Here is a 14,558-nt window from a genome sequence, read left to right as displayed (position 1 = left end):
TAAAAGTGTGACTTGCAGGCTGGAAAGCCCATTTTTGCACTTCTCTGAGCCTAAAACGTCCGAAAAAGCAATCATTTAATAATGACAATAACTTTTGAACCATGCATGCTAGAATCATAAATCTTGCTTTCCTGGGTTGGAAATCTTCTGAATTTTCTATATTTAGTGCAGATTTGGTGAAAAAAGCTCAACTTTTGAGTTATGCAAGTTTTCATAAAAGTGTGACTTGCAGGCTGGAAAGCCCATTTTTAAGCTTATCTGCGCCTGAAACGTCCGAAAAAGCAATCATTTAATAATGACAATAACTTTTGAACCATGCATGCTAGAATCATAATTCTTGCTTTCCTGGGTTGGAAATCTTCTGAATTTTCTATATTTAGTGCAGATTTGGTGAAAAAAGCTCAACTTTTTGAGTTATGCAAGTTTTCATAAAAGTGTGACTTGCAGGCTGGAAAGCCCATTTTTAAGCTTATCTGCGCCTGAAACGTCCGAAAAAGTAATCATTTAATAATGACAATAACTTTGGAACCATGCATGCTAGAATCATAATTCTTGCTTTTCTAGGTTGGAAATCTTCTGAATTTTCTATATTTAGTGCAGATTTGGTGAAAAAAGCTCAAGTTTTTGAGTTATGCAAGTTTTCATAAAAGTGTGACTTGCAGGCTGGAAAGCCCATTTTTGCACTTCTCTGAGCCTAAAACGTCCGAAAAAGCAATCATTTAATAATGACAATAACTTTTGAACCATGCATGCTAGAATCATAAATCTTGCTTTCCTGGGTTGGAAATCTTCTGAATTTTCTATATTTAGTGCAGATTTGGTGAAAAAAGCTCAACTTTTTGAGTTATGCAAGTTTTCATAAAAGTGTGACTTGCAGGCTGGAAAGCCCATTTTTAAGCTTATCTGCGCCTGAAACGTCCGAAAAAGCAATCATTTAATAATGACAATAACTTTTGAACCATGCATGCTAGAATCATAATTCTTGCTTTCCTGGGTTGGAAATCTTCTGAATTTTCTATATTTAGTGCAGATTTGGTGAAAAAAGCTCAACTTTTTGAGTTATGCAAGTTTTCATAAAAGTGTGACTTGCAGGCTGGAAAGCCCATTTTTAAGCTTATCTGCGCCTGAAACGTCCGAAAAAGCAATCATTTAATAATGACAATAACTTTGGAACCATGCATGCTAGAATCATAATTCTTGCTTTTCTAGGTTGGAAATCTTCTGAATTTTCTATATTTAGTGCAGATTTGGTGAAAAAAGCTCAAGTTTTTGAGTTATGCAAGTTTTCATAAAAGTGTGACTTGCAGGCTGGAAAGCCCATTTTTGCACTTCTCTGAGCCTAAAACGTCCGAAAAAGCAATCATTTAATAATGACAATAACGTTTGAACCATGCATGCTAGAATCATAAATCTTGCTTTCCTGGGTTGGAAATCTTCTGAATTTTCTATATTTAGTGCAGATTTGGTGAAAAAAGCTCAACTTTTTGAGTTATGCAAGTTTTCATAAAAGTGTGACTTGCAGGCTGGAAAGCCCATTTTTAAGCTTATCTGCGCCTGAAACGTCCGAAAAAGCAATCATTTAATAATGACAACAACTTTTGAACCATGCATGCTAGAATCATAATTCTTGCTTTTCTAGGTTGGAAATCTTCTGAATTTTCTATATTTAGTGCAGATTTGGTGAAAAAAGCTCAAGTTTTTGAGTTATGCAAGTTTTCATAAAAGTGTGACTTGCAGGCTGGAAAGCCCATTTTTGCACTTCTCTGAGCCTAAAACGTCCGAAAAAGCAATCATTTAATAATGACAATAACTTTTGAACCATGCATGCTAGAATCATAAATCTTGCTTTCCTGGGTTGGAAATCTTCTGAATTTTCTATATTTAGTGCAGATTTGGTGAAAAAAGCTCAACTTTTTGAGTTATGCAAGTTTTCATAAAAGTGTGACTTGCAGGCTGGAAAGCCCATTTTTAAGCTTATCTGCGCCTGAAACGTCCGAAAAAGCAATCATTTAATAATGACAATAACTTTTGAACCATGCATGCTAGAATCATAATTCTTGCTTTCCTGGGTTGGAAATCTTCTGAATTTTCTATATTTAGTGCAGATTTGGTGAAAAAAGCTCAACTTTTTGAGTTATGCAAGTTTTCATAAAAGTGTGACTTGCAGGCTGGAAAGCCCATTTTTAAGCTTATCTGCGCCTGAAACGTCCGAAAAAGCAATCATTTAATAATGACAATAACTTTGGAACCATGCATGCTAGAATCATAATTCTTGCTTTTCTAGGTTGGAAATCTTCTGAATTTTCTATATTTAGTGCAGATTTGGTGAAAAAAGCTCAACTTTTTGAGTTATGCAAGTTTTCATAAAAGTGTGACTTGCAGGCTGGAAAGCCCATTTTTAAGCTTATCTGCGCCTGAAACGTCCGAAAAAAGCAATCATTTAATAATGACAATAACTTTTGAACCATGCATGCTAGAATCATAATTCTTGCTTTCCTGGGTTGGAAATCTTCTGAATTTTCTATATTTAGTGCAGATTTGGTGAAAAAAGCTCAACTTTTTGAGTTATGCAAGTTTTCATAAAAGTGTGACTTGCAGGCTGGAAAGCCCATTTTTAAGCTTATCTGCGCCTGAAACGTCCGAAAAAGCAATCATTTAATAATGACAATAACTTTGGAACCATGCATGCTAGAATCATAATTCTTGCTTTTCTAGGTTGGAAATCTTCTGAATTTTCTATATTTAGTGCAGATTTGGTGAAAAAAGCTCAAGTTTTTGAGTTATGCAAGTTTTCATAAAAGTGTGACTTGCAGGCTGGAAAGCCCATTTTTGCACTTCTCTGAGCCTAAAACGTCCGAAAAAGCAATCATTTAATAATGACAATAACTTTTGAACCATGCATGCTAGAATCATAAATCTTGCTTTCCTGGGTTGGAAATCTTCTGAATTTTCTATATTTAGTGCAGATTTGGTGAAAAAAGCTCAACTTTTTGAGTTATGCAAGTTTTCATAAAAGTGTGACTTGCAGGCTGGAAAGCCCATTTTTAAGCTTATCTGCGCCTGAAACGTCCGAAAAAGCAATCATTTAATAATGACAATAACTTTTGAACCATGCATGCTAGAATCATAATTCTTGCTTTCCTGGGTTGGAAATCTTCTGAATTTTCTATATTTAGTGCAGATTTGGTGAAAAAAGCTCAACTTTTTGAGTTATGCAAGTTTTCATAAAAGTGTGACTTGCAGGCTGGAAAGCCCATTTTTAAGCTTATCTGCGCCTGAAACGTCCGAAAAAGCAATCATTTAATAATGACAATAACTTTGGAACCATGCATGCTAGAATCATAATTCTTGCTTTTCTAGGTTGGAAATCTTCTGAATTTTCTATATTTAGTGCAGATTTGGTGAAAAAAGCTAAAGTTTTTGAGTTATGCAAGTTTTCATAAAAGTGTGACTTGCAGGCTGGAAAGCCCATTTTTGCACTTCTCTGAGCCTAAAACGTCCGAAAAAGCAATCATTTAATAATGACAATAACTTTTGAACCATGCATGCTAGAATCATAAATCTTGCTTTCCTGGGTTGGAAATCTTCTGAATTTTCTATATTTAGTGCAGATTTGGTGAAAAAAGCTCAACTTTTGAGTTATGCAAGTTTTCATAAAAGTGTGACTTGCAGGCTGGAAAGCCCATTTTTGCACTTCTCTGAGCCTAAAACGTCCGAAAAAGCAATCATTTAATAATGACAATAACTTTTGAACCATGCATGCTAGAATCATAAATCTTGCTTTCCTGGGTTGGAAATCTTCTGAATTTTCTATATTTAGTGCAGATTTGGTGAAAAAAGCTCAACTTTTTGAGTTATGCAAGTTTTCATAAAAGTGTGACTTGCAGGCTGGAAAGCCCATTTTTAAGCTTATCTGCGCCTGAAACGTCCGAAAAAGCAATCATTTAATAATGACAATAACTTTTGAACCATGCATGCTAGAATCATAATTCTTGCTTTCCTGGGTTGGAAATCTTCTGAATTTTCTATATTTAGTGCAGATTTGGTGAAAAAAGCTCAACTTTTTGAGTCATGCAAGTTTTCATAAAAGTGTGACTTGCAGGCTGGAAAGCCCATTTTTAAGCTTATCTGCGCCTGAAACGTCCGAAAAAGCAATCATTTAATAATGACAATAACTTTGGAACCATGCATGCTAGAATCATAATTCTTGCTTTTCTAGGTTGGAAATCTTCTGAATTTTCTATATTTAGTGCAGATTTGGTGAAAAAAGCTAAAGTTTTTGAGTTATGCAAGTTTTCATAAAAGTGTGACTTGCAGGCTGGAAAGCCCATTTTTGCACTTCTCTGAGCCTAAAACGTCCGAAAAAGCAATCATTTAATAATGACAATAACTTTTGAACCATGCATGCTAGAATCATAAATCTTGCTTTCCTGGGTTGGAAATCTTCTGAATTTTCTATATTTAGTGCAGATTTGGTGAAAAAAGCTCAACTTTTGAGTTATGCAAGTTTTCATAAAAGTGTGACTTGCAGGCTGGAAAGCCCATTTTTAAGCTTATCTGCGCCTGAAACGTCCGAAAAAGCAATCATTTAATAATGACAATAACTTTTGAACCATGCATGCTAGAATCATAATTCTTGCTTTCCTGGGTTGGAAATCTTCTGAATTTTCTATATTTAGTGCAGATTTGGTGAAAAAAGCTCAACTTTTTGAGTTATGCAAGTTTTCATAAAAGTGTGACTTGCAGGCTGGAAAGCCCATTTTTAAGCTTATCTGCGCCTGAAACGTCCGAAAAAGTAATCATTTAATAATGACAATAACTTTGGAACCATGCATGCTAGAATCATAATTCTTGCTTTTCTAGGTTGGAAATCTTCTGAATTTTCTATATTTAGTGCAGATTTGGTGAAAAAAGCTCAAGTTTTTGAGTTATGCAAGTTTTCATAAAAGTGTGACTTGCAGGCTGGAAAGCCCATTTTTGCACTTCTCTGAGCCTAAAACGTCCGAAAAAGCAATCATTTAATAATGACAATAACTTTTGAACCATGCATGCTAGAATCATAAATCTTGCTTTCCTGGGTTGGAAATCTTCTGAATTTTCTATATTTAGTGCAGATTTGGTGAAAAAAGCTCAACTTTTTGAGTTATGCAAGTTTTCATAAAAGTGTGACTTGCAGGCTGGAAAGCCCCTTTTTAAGCTTATCTGCGCCTGAAACGTCCGAAAAAGCAATCATTTAATAATGACAATAACTTTTGAACCATGCATGCTAGAATCATAATTCTTGCTTTCCTGGGTTGGAAATCTTCTGAATTTTCTATATTTAGTGCAGATTTGGTGAAAAAAGCTCAACTTTTTGAGTTATGCAAGTTTTCATAAAAGTGTGACTTGCAGGCTGGAAAGCCCATTTTTAAGCTTATCTGCGCCTGAAACGTCCGAAAAAGCAATCATTTAATAATGACAATAACTTTGGAACCATGCATGCTAGAATCATAATTCTTGCTTTTCTAGGTTGGAAATCTTCTGAATTTTCTATATTTAGTGCAGATTTGGTGAAAAAAGCTCAAGTTTTTGAGTTATGCAAGTTTTCATAAAAGTGTGACTTGCAGGCTGGAAAGCCCATTTTTGCACTTCTCTGAGCCTAAAACGTCCGAAAAAGCAATCATTTAATAATGACAATAACTTTTGAACCATGCATGCTAGAATCATAAATCTTGCTTTCCTGGGTTGGAAATCTTCTGAATTTTCTATATTTAGTGCAGATTTGGTGAAAAAAGCTCAACTTTTTGAGTTATGCAAGTTTTCATAAAAGTGTGACTTGCAGGCTGGAAAGCCCATTTTTAAGCTTATCTGCGCCTGAAACGTCCGAAAAAGCAATCATTTAATAATGACAACAACTTTTGAACCATGCATGCTAGAATCATAATTCTTGCTTTTCTAGGTTGGAAATCTTCTGAATTTTCTATATTTAGTGCAGATTTGGTGAAAAAAGCTCAAGTTTTTGAGTTATGCAAGTTTTCATAAAAGTGTGACTTGCAGGCTGGAAAGCCCATTTTTGCACTTCTCTGAGCCTAAAACGTCCGAAAAAGCAATCATTTAATAATGACAATAACTTTTGAACCATGCATGCTAGAATCATAAATCTTGCTTTCCTGGGTTGGAAATCTTCTGAATTTTCTATATTTAGTGCAGATTTGGTGAAAAAAGCTCAACTTTTTGAGTTATGCAAGTTTTCATAAAAGTGTGACTTGCAGGCTGGAAAGCCCATTTTTAAGCTTATCTGCGCCTGAAACGTCCGAAAAAGCAATCATTTAATAATGACAACTTTTGAACCATGCATGCTAGAATCATAATTCTTGCTTTCCTGGGTTGGAAATCTTCTGAATTTTCTATATTTAGTGCAGATTTGGTGAAAAAAGCTCAACTTTTTGAGTTATGCAAGTTTTCATAAAAGTGTGACTTGCAGGCTGGAAAGCCCATTTTTAAGCTTATCTGCGCCTGAAACGTCCGAAAAAGCAATCATTTAATAATGACAATAACTTTGGAACCATGCATGCTAGAATCATAATTCTTGCTTTTCTAGGTTGGAAATCTTCTGAATTTTCTATATTTAGTGCAGATTTGGTGAAAAAAGCTCAACTTTTTGAGTTATGCAAGTTTTCATAAAAGTGTGACTTGCAGGCTGGAAAGCCCATTTTTAAGCTTATCTGCGCCTGAAACGTCCGAAAAAAGCAATCATTTAATAATGACAATAACTTTTGAACCATGCATGCTAGAATCATAATTCTTGCTTTCCTGGGTTGGAAATCTTCTGAATTTTCTATATTTAGTGCAGATTTGGTGAAAAAAGCTCAACTTTTTGAGTTATGCAAGTTTTCATAAAAGTGTGACTTGCAGGCTGGAAAGCCCATTTTTAAGCTTATCTGCGCCTGAAACGTCCGAAAAAGCAATCATTTAATAATGACAATAACTTTGGAACCATGCATGCTAGAATCATAATTCTTGCTTTTCTAGGTTGGAAATCTTCTGAATTTTCTATATTTAGTGCAGATTTGGTGAAAAAAGCTCAAGTTTTTGAGTTATGCAAGTTTTCATAAAAGTGTGACTTGCAGGCTGGAAAGCCCATTTTTGCACTTCTCTGAGCCTAAAACGTCCGAAAAAGCAATCATTTAATAATGACAATAACTTTTGAACCATGCATGCTAGAATCATAAATCTTGCTTTCCTGGGTTGGAAATCTTCTGAATTTTCTATATTTAGTGCAGATTTGGTGAAAAAAGCTCAACTTTTTGAGTTATGCAAGTTTTCATAAAAGTGTGACTTGCAGGCTGGAAAGCCCATTTTTAAGCTTATCTGCGCCTGAAACGTCCGAAAAAGCAATCATTTAATAATGACAATAACTTTTGAACCATGCATGCTAGAATCATAATTCTTGCTTTCCTGGGTTGGAAATCTTCTGAATTTTCTATATTTAGTGCAGATTTGGTGAAAAAAGCTCAACTTTTTGAGTTATGCAAGTTTTCATAAAAGTGTGACTTGCAGGCTGGAAAGCCCATTTTTAAGCTTATCTGCGCCTGAAACGTCCGAAAAAGCAATCATTTAATAATGACAATAACTTTGGAACCATGCATGCTAGAATCATAATTCTTGCTTTTCTAGGTTGGAAATCTTCTGAATTTTCTATATTTAGTGCAGATTTGGTGAAAAAAGCTAAAGTTTTTGAGTTATGCAAGTTTTCATAAAAGTGTGACTTGCAGGCTGGAAAGCCCATTTTTGCACTTCTCTGAGCCTAAAACGTCCGAAAAAGCAATCATTTAATAATGACAATAACTTTTGAACCATGCATGCTAGAATCATAAATCTTGCTTTCCTGGGTTGGAAATCTTCTGAATTTTCTATATTTAGTGCAGATTTGGTGAAAAAAGCTCAACTTTTGAGTTATGCAAGTTTTCATAAAAGTGTGACTTGCAGGCTGGAAAGCCCATTTTTAAGCTTATCTGCGCCTGAAACGTCCGAAAAAGCAATCATTTAATAATGACAATAACTTTTGAACCATGCATGCTAGAATCATAATTCTTGCTTTCCTGGGTTGGAAATCTTCTGAATTTTCTATATTTAGTGCAGATTTGGTGAAAAAAGCTCAACTTTTTGAGTTATGCAAGTTTTCATAAAAGTGTGACTTGCAGGCTGGAAAGCCCATTTTTAAGCTTATCTGCGCCTGAAACGTCCGAAAAAGCAATCATTTAATAATGACAATAACTTTGGAACCATGCATGCTAGAATCATAATTCTTGCTTTTCTAGGTTGGAAATCTTCTGAATTTTCTATATTTAGTGCAGATTTGGTGAAAAAAGCTCAAGTTTTTGAGTTATGCAAGTTTTCATAAAAGTGTGACTTGCAGGCTGGAAAGCCCATTTTTGCACTTCTCTGAGCCTAAAACGTCCGAAAAAGCAATCATTTAATAATGACAATAACTTTTGAACCATGCATGCTAGAATCATAAATCTTGCTTTCCTGGGTTGGAAATCTTCTGAATTTTCTATATTTAGTGCAGATTTGGTGAAAAAAGCTCAACTTTTTGAGTTATGCAAGTTTTCATAAAAGTGTGACTTGCAGGCTGGAAAGCCCATTTTTAAGCTTATCTGCGCCTGAAACGTCCGAAAAAGCAATCATTTAATAATGACAATAACTTTTGAACCATGCATGCTAGAATCATAATTCTTGCTTTCCTGGGTTGGAAATCTTCTGAATTTTCTATATTTAGTGCAGATTTGGTGAAAAAAGCTCAACTTTTTGAGTTATGCAAGTTTTCATAAAAGTGTGACTTGCAGGCTGGAAAGCCCATTTTTAAGCTTATCTGCGCCTGAAACGTCCGAAAAAGCAATCATTTAATAATGACAATAACTTTGGAACCATGCATGCTAGAATCATAATTCTTGCTTTTCTAGGTTGGAAATCTTCTGAATTTTCTATATTTAGTGCAGATTTGGTGAAAAAAGCTCAAGTTTTTGAGTTATGCAAGTTTTCATAAAAGTGTGACTTGCAGGCTGGAAAGCCCATTTTTGCACTTCTCTGAGCCTAAAACGTCCGAAAAAGCAATCATTTAATAATGACAATAACTTTTGAACCATGCATGCTAGAATCATAAATCTTGCTTTCCTGGGTTGGAAATCTTCTGAATTTTCTATATTTAGTGCAGATTTGGTGAAAAAAGCTCAACTTTTTGAGTTATGCAAGTTTTCATAAAAGTGTGACTTGCAGGCTGGAAAGCCCATTTTTAAGCTTATCTGCGCCTGAAACGTCCGAAAAAGCAATCATTTAATAATGACAACAACTTTTGAACCATGCATGCTAGAATCATAATTCTTGCTTTTCTAGGTTGGAAATCTTCTGAATTTTCTATATTTAGTGCAGATTTGGTGAAAAAAGCTCAAGTTTTTGAGTTATGCAAGTTTTCATAAAAGTGTGACTTGCAGGCTGGAAAGCCCATTTTTGCACTTCTCTGAGCCTAAAACGTCCGAAAAAGCAATCATTTAATAATGACAATAACTTTTGAACCATGCATGCTAGAATCATAAATCTTGCTTTCCTGGGTTGGAAATCTTCTGAATTTTCTATATTTAGTGCAGATTTGGTGAAAAAAGCTCAACTTTTTGAGTTATGCAAGTTTTCATAAAAGTGTGACTTGCAGGCTGGAAAGCCCATTTTTAAGCTTATCTGCGCCTGAAACGTCCGAAAAAGCAATCATTTAATAATGACAATAACTTTTGAACCATGCATGCTAGAATCATAATTCTTGCTTTCCTGGGTTGGAAATCTTCTGAATTTTCTATATTTAGTGCAGATTTGGTGAAAAAAGCTCAACTTTTTGAGTTATGCAAGTTTTCATAAAAGTGTGACTTGCAGGCTGGAAAGCCCATTTTTAAGCTTATCTGCGCCTGAAACGTCCGAAAAAGCAATCATTTAATAATGACAATAACTTTGGAACCATGCATGCTAGAATCATAATTCTTGCTTTTCTAGGTTGGAAATCTTCTGAATTTTCTATATTTAGTGCAGATTTGGTGAAAAAAGCTCAAGTTTTTGAGTTATGCAAGTTTTCATAAAAGTGTGACTTGCAGGCTGGAAAGCCCATTTTTGCACTTCTCTGAGCCTAAAACGTCCGAAAAAGCAATCATTTAATAATGACAATAACTTTTGAACCATGCATGCTAGAATCATAAATCTTGCTTTCCTGGGTTGGAAATCTTCTGAATTTTCTATATTTAGTGCAGATTTGGTGAAAAAAGCTCAACTTTTTGAGTTATGCAAGTTTTCATAAAAGTGTGACTTGCAGGCTGGAAAGCCCATTTTTAAGCTTATCTGCGCCTGAAACGTCCGAAAAAGCAATCATTTAATAATGACAATAACTTTTGAACCATGCATGCTAGAATCATAATTCTTGCTTTCCTGGGTTGGAAATCTTCTGAATTTTCTATATTTAGTGCAGATTTGGTGAAAAAAGCTCAACTTTTTGAGTTATGCAAGTTTTCATAAAAGTGTGACTTGCAGGCTGGAAAGCCCATTTTTAAGCTTATCTGCGCCTGAAACGTCCGAAAAAGCAATCATTTAATAATGACAATAACTTTGGAACCATGCATGCTAGAATCATAATTCTTGCTTTTCTAGGTTGGAAATCTTCTGAATTTTCTATATTTAGTGCAGATTTGGTGAAAAAAGCTCAAGTTTTTGAGTTATGCAAGTTTTCATAAAAGTGTGACTTGCAGGCTGGAAAGCCCATTTTTGCACTTCTCTGAGCCTAAAACGTCCGAAAAAGCAATCATTTAATAATGACAATAACTTTTGAACCATGCATGCTAGAATCATAAATCTTGCTTTCCTGGGTTGGAAATCTTCTGAATTTTCTATATTTAGTGCAGATTTGGTGAAAAAAGCTCAACTTTTTGAGTTATGCAAGTTTTAATAAAAGTGTGACTTGCAGGCTGGAAAGCCCATTTTTAAGCTTATCTGCGCCTGAAACGTCCGAAAAAGCAATCATTTAATAATGACAATAACTTTTGAACCATGCATGCTAGAATCATAATTCTTGCTTTCCTGGGTTGGAAATCTTCTGAATTTTCTATATTTAGTGCAGATTTGGTGAAAAAAGCTCAACTTTTTGAGTTATGCAAGTTTTCATAAAAGTGTGACTTGCAGGCTGGAAAGCCCATTTTTAAGCTTATCTGCGCCTGAAACGTCCGAAAAAGCAATCATTTAATAATGACAATAACTTTGGAACCATGCATGCTAGAATCATAATTCTTGCTTTTCTAGGTTGGAAATCTTCTGAATTTTCTATATTTAGTGCAGATTTGGTGAAAAAAGCTCAAGTTTTTGAGTTATGCAAGTTTTCATAAAAGTGTGACTTGCAGGCTGGAAAGCCCATTTTTGCACTTCTCTGAGCCTAAAACGTCCGAAAAAGCAATCATTTAATAATGACAATAACTTTTGAACCATGCATGCTAGAATCATAAATCTTGCTTTCCTGGGTTGGAAATCTTCTGAATTTTCTATATTTAGTGCAGATTTGGTGAAAAAAGCTCAACTTTTTGAGTTATGCAAGTTTTCATAAAAGTGTGACTTGCAGGCTGGAAAGCCCATTTTTAAGCTTATCTGCGCCTGAAACGTCCGAAAAAGCAATCATTTAATAATGACAATAACTTTTGAACCATGCATGCTAGAATCATAATTCTTGCTTTCCTGGGTTGGAAATCTTCTGAATTTTCTATATTTAGTGCAGATTTGGTGAAAAAAGCTCAACTTTTTGAGTTATGCAAGTTTTCATAAAAGTGTGACTTGCAGGCTGGAAAGCCCATTTTTAAGCTTATCTGCGCCTGAAACGTCCGAAAAAGCAATCATTTAATAATGACAATAACTTTGGAACCATGCATGCTAGAATCATAATTCTTGCTTTTCTAGGTTGGAAATCTTCTGAATTTTCTATATTTAGTGCAGATTTGGTGAAAAAAGCTCAAGTTTTTGAGTTATGCAAGTTTTCATAAAAGTGTGACTTGCAGGCTGGAAAGCCCATTTTTGCACTTCTCTGAGCCTAAAACGTCCGAAAAAGCAATCATTTAATAATGACAATAACTTTTGAACCATGCATGCTAGAATCATAAATCTTGCTTTCCTGGGTTGGAAATCTTCTGAATTTTCTATATTTAGTGCAGATTTGGTGAAAAAAGCTCAACTTTTTGAGTTATGCAAGTTTTCATAAAAGTGTGACTTGCAGGCTGGAAAGCCCATTTTTAAGCTTATCTGCGCCTGAAACGTCCGAAAAAGCAATCATTTAATAATGACAATAACTTTTGAACCATGCATGCTAGAATCATAATTCTTGCTTTCCTGGGTTGGAAATCTTCTGAATTTTCTATATTTAGTGCAGATTTGGTGAAAAAAGCTCAACTTTTTGAGTTATGCAAGTTTTCATAAAAGTGTGACTTGCAGGCTGGAAAGCCCATTTTTAAGCTTATCTGCGCCTGAAACGTCCGAAAAAGCAATCATTTAATAATGACAATAACTTTGGAACCATGCATGCTAGAATCATAATTCTTGCTTTTCTAGGTTGGAAATCTTCTGAATTTTCTATATTTAGTGCAGATTTGGTGAAAAAAGCTCAAGTTTTTGAGTTATGCAAGTTTTCATAAAAGTGTGACTTGCAGGCTGGAAAGCCCATTTTTGCACTTCTCTGAGCCTAAAACGTCCGAAAAAGCAATCATTTAATAATGACAATAACTTTTGAACCATGCATGCTAGAATCATAAATCTTGCTTTCCTGGGTTGGAAATCTTCTGAATTTTCTATATTTAGTGCAGATTTGGTGAAAAAAGCTCAACTTTTTGAGTTATGCAAGTTTTCATAAAAGTGTGACTTGCAGGCTGGAAAGCCCATTTTTAAGCTTATCTGCGCCTGAAACGTCCGAAAAAGCAATCATTTAATAATGACAATAACTTTGGAACCATGCATGCTAGAATCATAATTCTTGCTTTTCTAGGTTGGAAATCTTCTGAATTTTCTATATTTAGTGCAGATTTGGTGAAAAAAGCTCAAGTTTTTGAGTTATGCAAGTTTTCATAAAAGTGTGACTTGCAGGCTGGAAAGCCCATTTTTGCACTTCTCTGAGCCTAAAACGTCCGAAAAAGCAATCATTTAATAATGACAATAACTTTTGAACCATGCATGCTAGAATCATAAATCTTGCTTTCCTGGGTTGGAAATCTTCTGAATTTTCTATATTTAGTGCAGATTTGGTGAAAAAAGCTCAACTTTTTGAGTTATGCAAGTTTTCATAAAAGTGTGACTTGCAGGCTGGAAAGCCCATTTTTAAGCTTATCTGCGCCTGAAACGTCCGAAAAAGCAATCATTTAATAATGACAATAACTTTTGAACCATGCATGCTAGAATCATAATTCTTGCTTTCCTGGGTTGGAAATCTTCTGAATTTTCTATATTTAGTGCAGATTTGGTGAAAAAAGCTCAAGTTTTTGAGTTATGCAAGTTTTCATAAAAGTATGACTTGCAGGCTGGAAAGCCCATTTTTGCACTTCTCTGAGCCTAAAACGTCCGAAAAAGCAATCATTTAATAATGACAATAACTTTTGAACCATGCATGCTAGAATCATAATTCTTGCTTTCCTGGGTTGGAAATCTTCTGAATTTTCTATATTTAGTGCAGATTTGGTGAAAAAAGCTCAACTTTTTGAGTTATGCAAGTTTTCATAAAAGTGTGACTTGCAGGCTGGAAAGCCCATTTTTAAGCTTATCTGCGCCTGAAACGTCCGAAAAAGCAATCATTTAATAATGACAATAACTTTGGAACCATGCATGCTAGAATCATAATTCTTGCTTTTCTAGGTTGGAAATCTTCTGAATTTTCTATATTTAGTGCAGATTTGGTGAAAAAAGCTCAACTTTTTGAGTTATGCAAGTTTTCATAAAAGTGTGACTTGCAGGCTGGAAAGCCCATTTTTGCACTTCTCTGAGCCTAAAACGTCCGAAAAAGCAATCATTTAATAATGACAATAACTTTTGAACCATGCATGCTAGAATCATAAATCTTGCTTTCCTGGGTTGGAAATCTTCTGAATTTTCTATATTTAGTGCAGATTTGGTGAAAAAAGCTCAACTTTTTGAGTTATGCAAGTTTTCATAAAAGTGTGACTTGCAGGCTGGAAAGCCCATTTTTAAGCTTATCTGCGCCTGAAACGTCCGAAAAAGCAATCATTTAATAATGACAATAACTTTTGAACCATGCATGCTAGAATCATAATTCTTGCTTTCCTGGGTTGGAAATCTTCTGAATTTTCTATATTTAGTGCAGATTTGGTGAAAAAAGCTCAACTTTTTGAGTTATGCAAGTTTTCATAAAAGTGTGACTTGCAGGCTGGAAAGCCCATTTTTAAGCTTATCTGCGCCTGAAACGTCCGAAAAAGCAATCATTTAATAATGACAATAACTTTGGAACCATGCATGCTAGAATCATAATTCTTGCTTTTCTAGGTTGGAAATCTTCTGAATTTTCT

This window comes from Urocampus carinirostris, unplaced genomic scaffold, assembly GCF_059441175.1.
Source record: "Urocampus carinirostris isolate Australia breed hairy pipefish unplaced genomic scaffold, RoL_Ucar_1.0 HiC_scaffold_22, whole genome shotgun sequence".
NCBI lineage: Eukaryota > Metazoa > Chordata > Actinopteri > Syngnathiformes > Syngnathidae > Urocampus > Urocampus carinirostris.
This window is presented reverse-complemented; position numbering follows the sequence as displayed.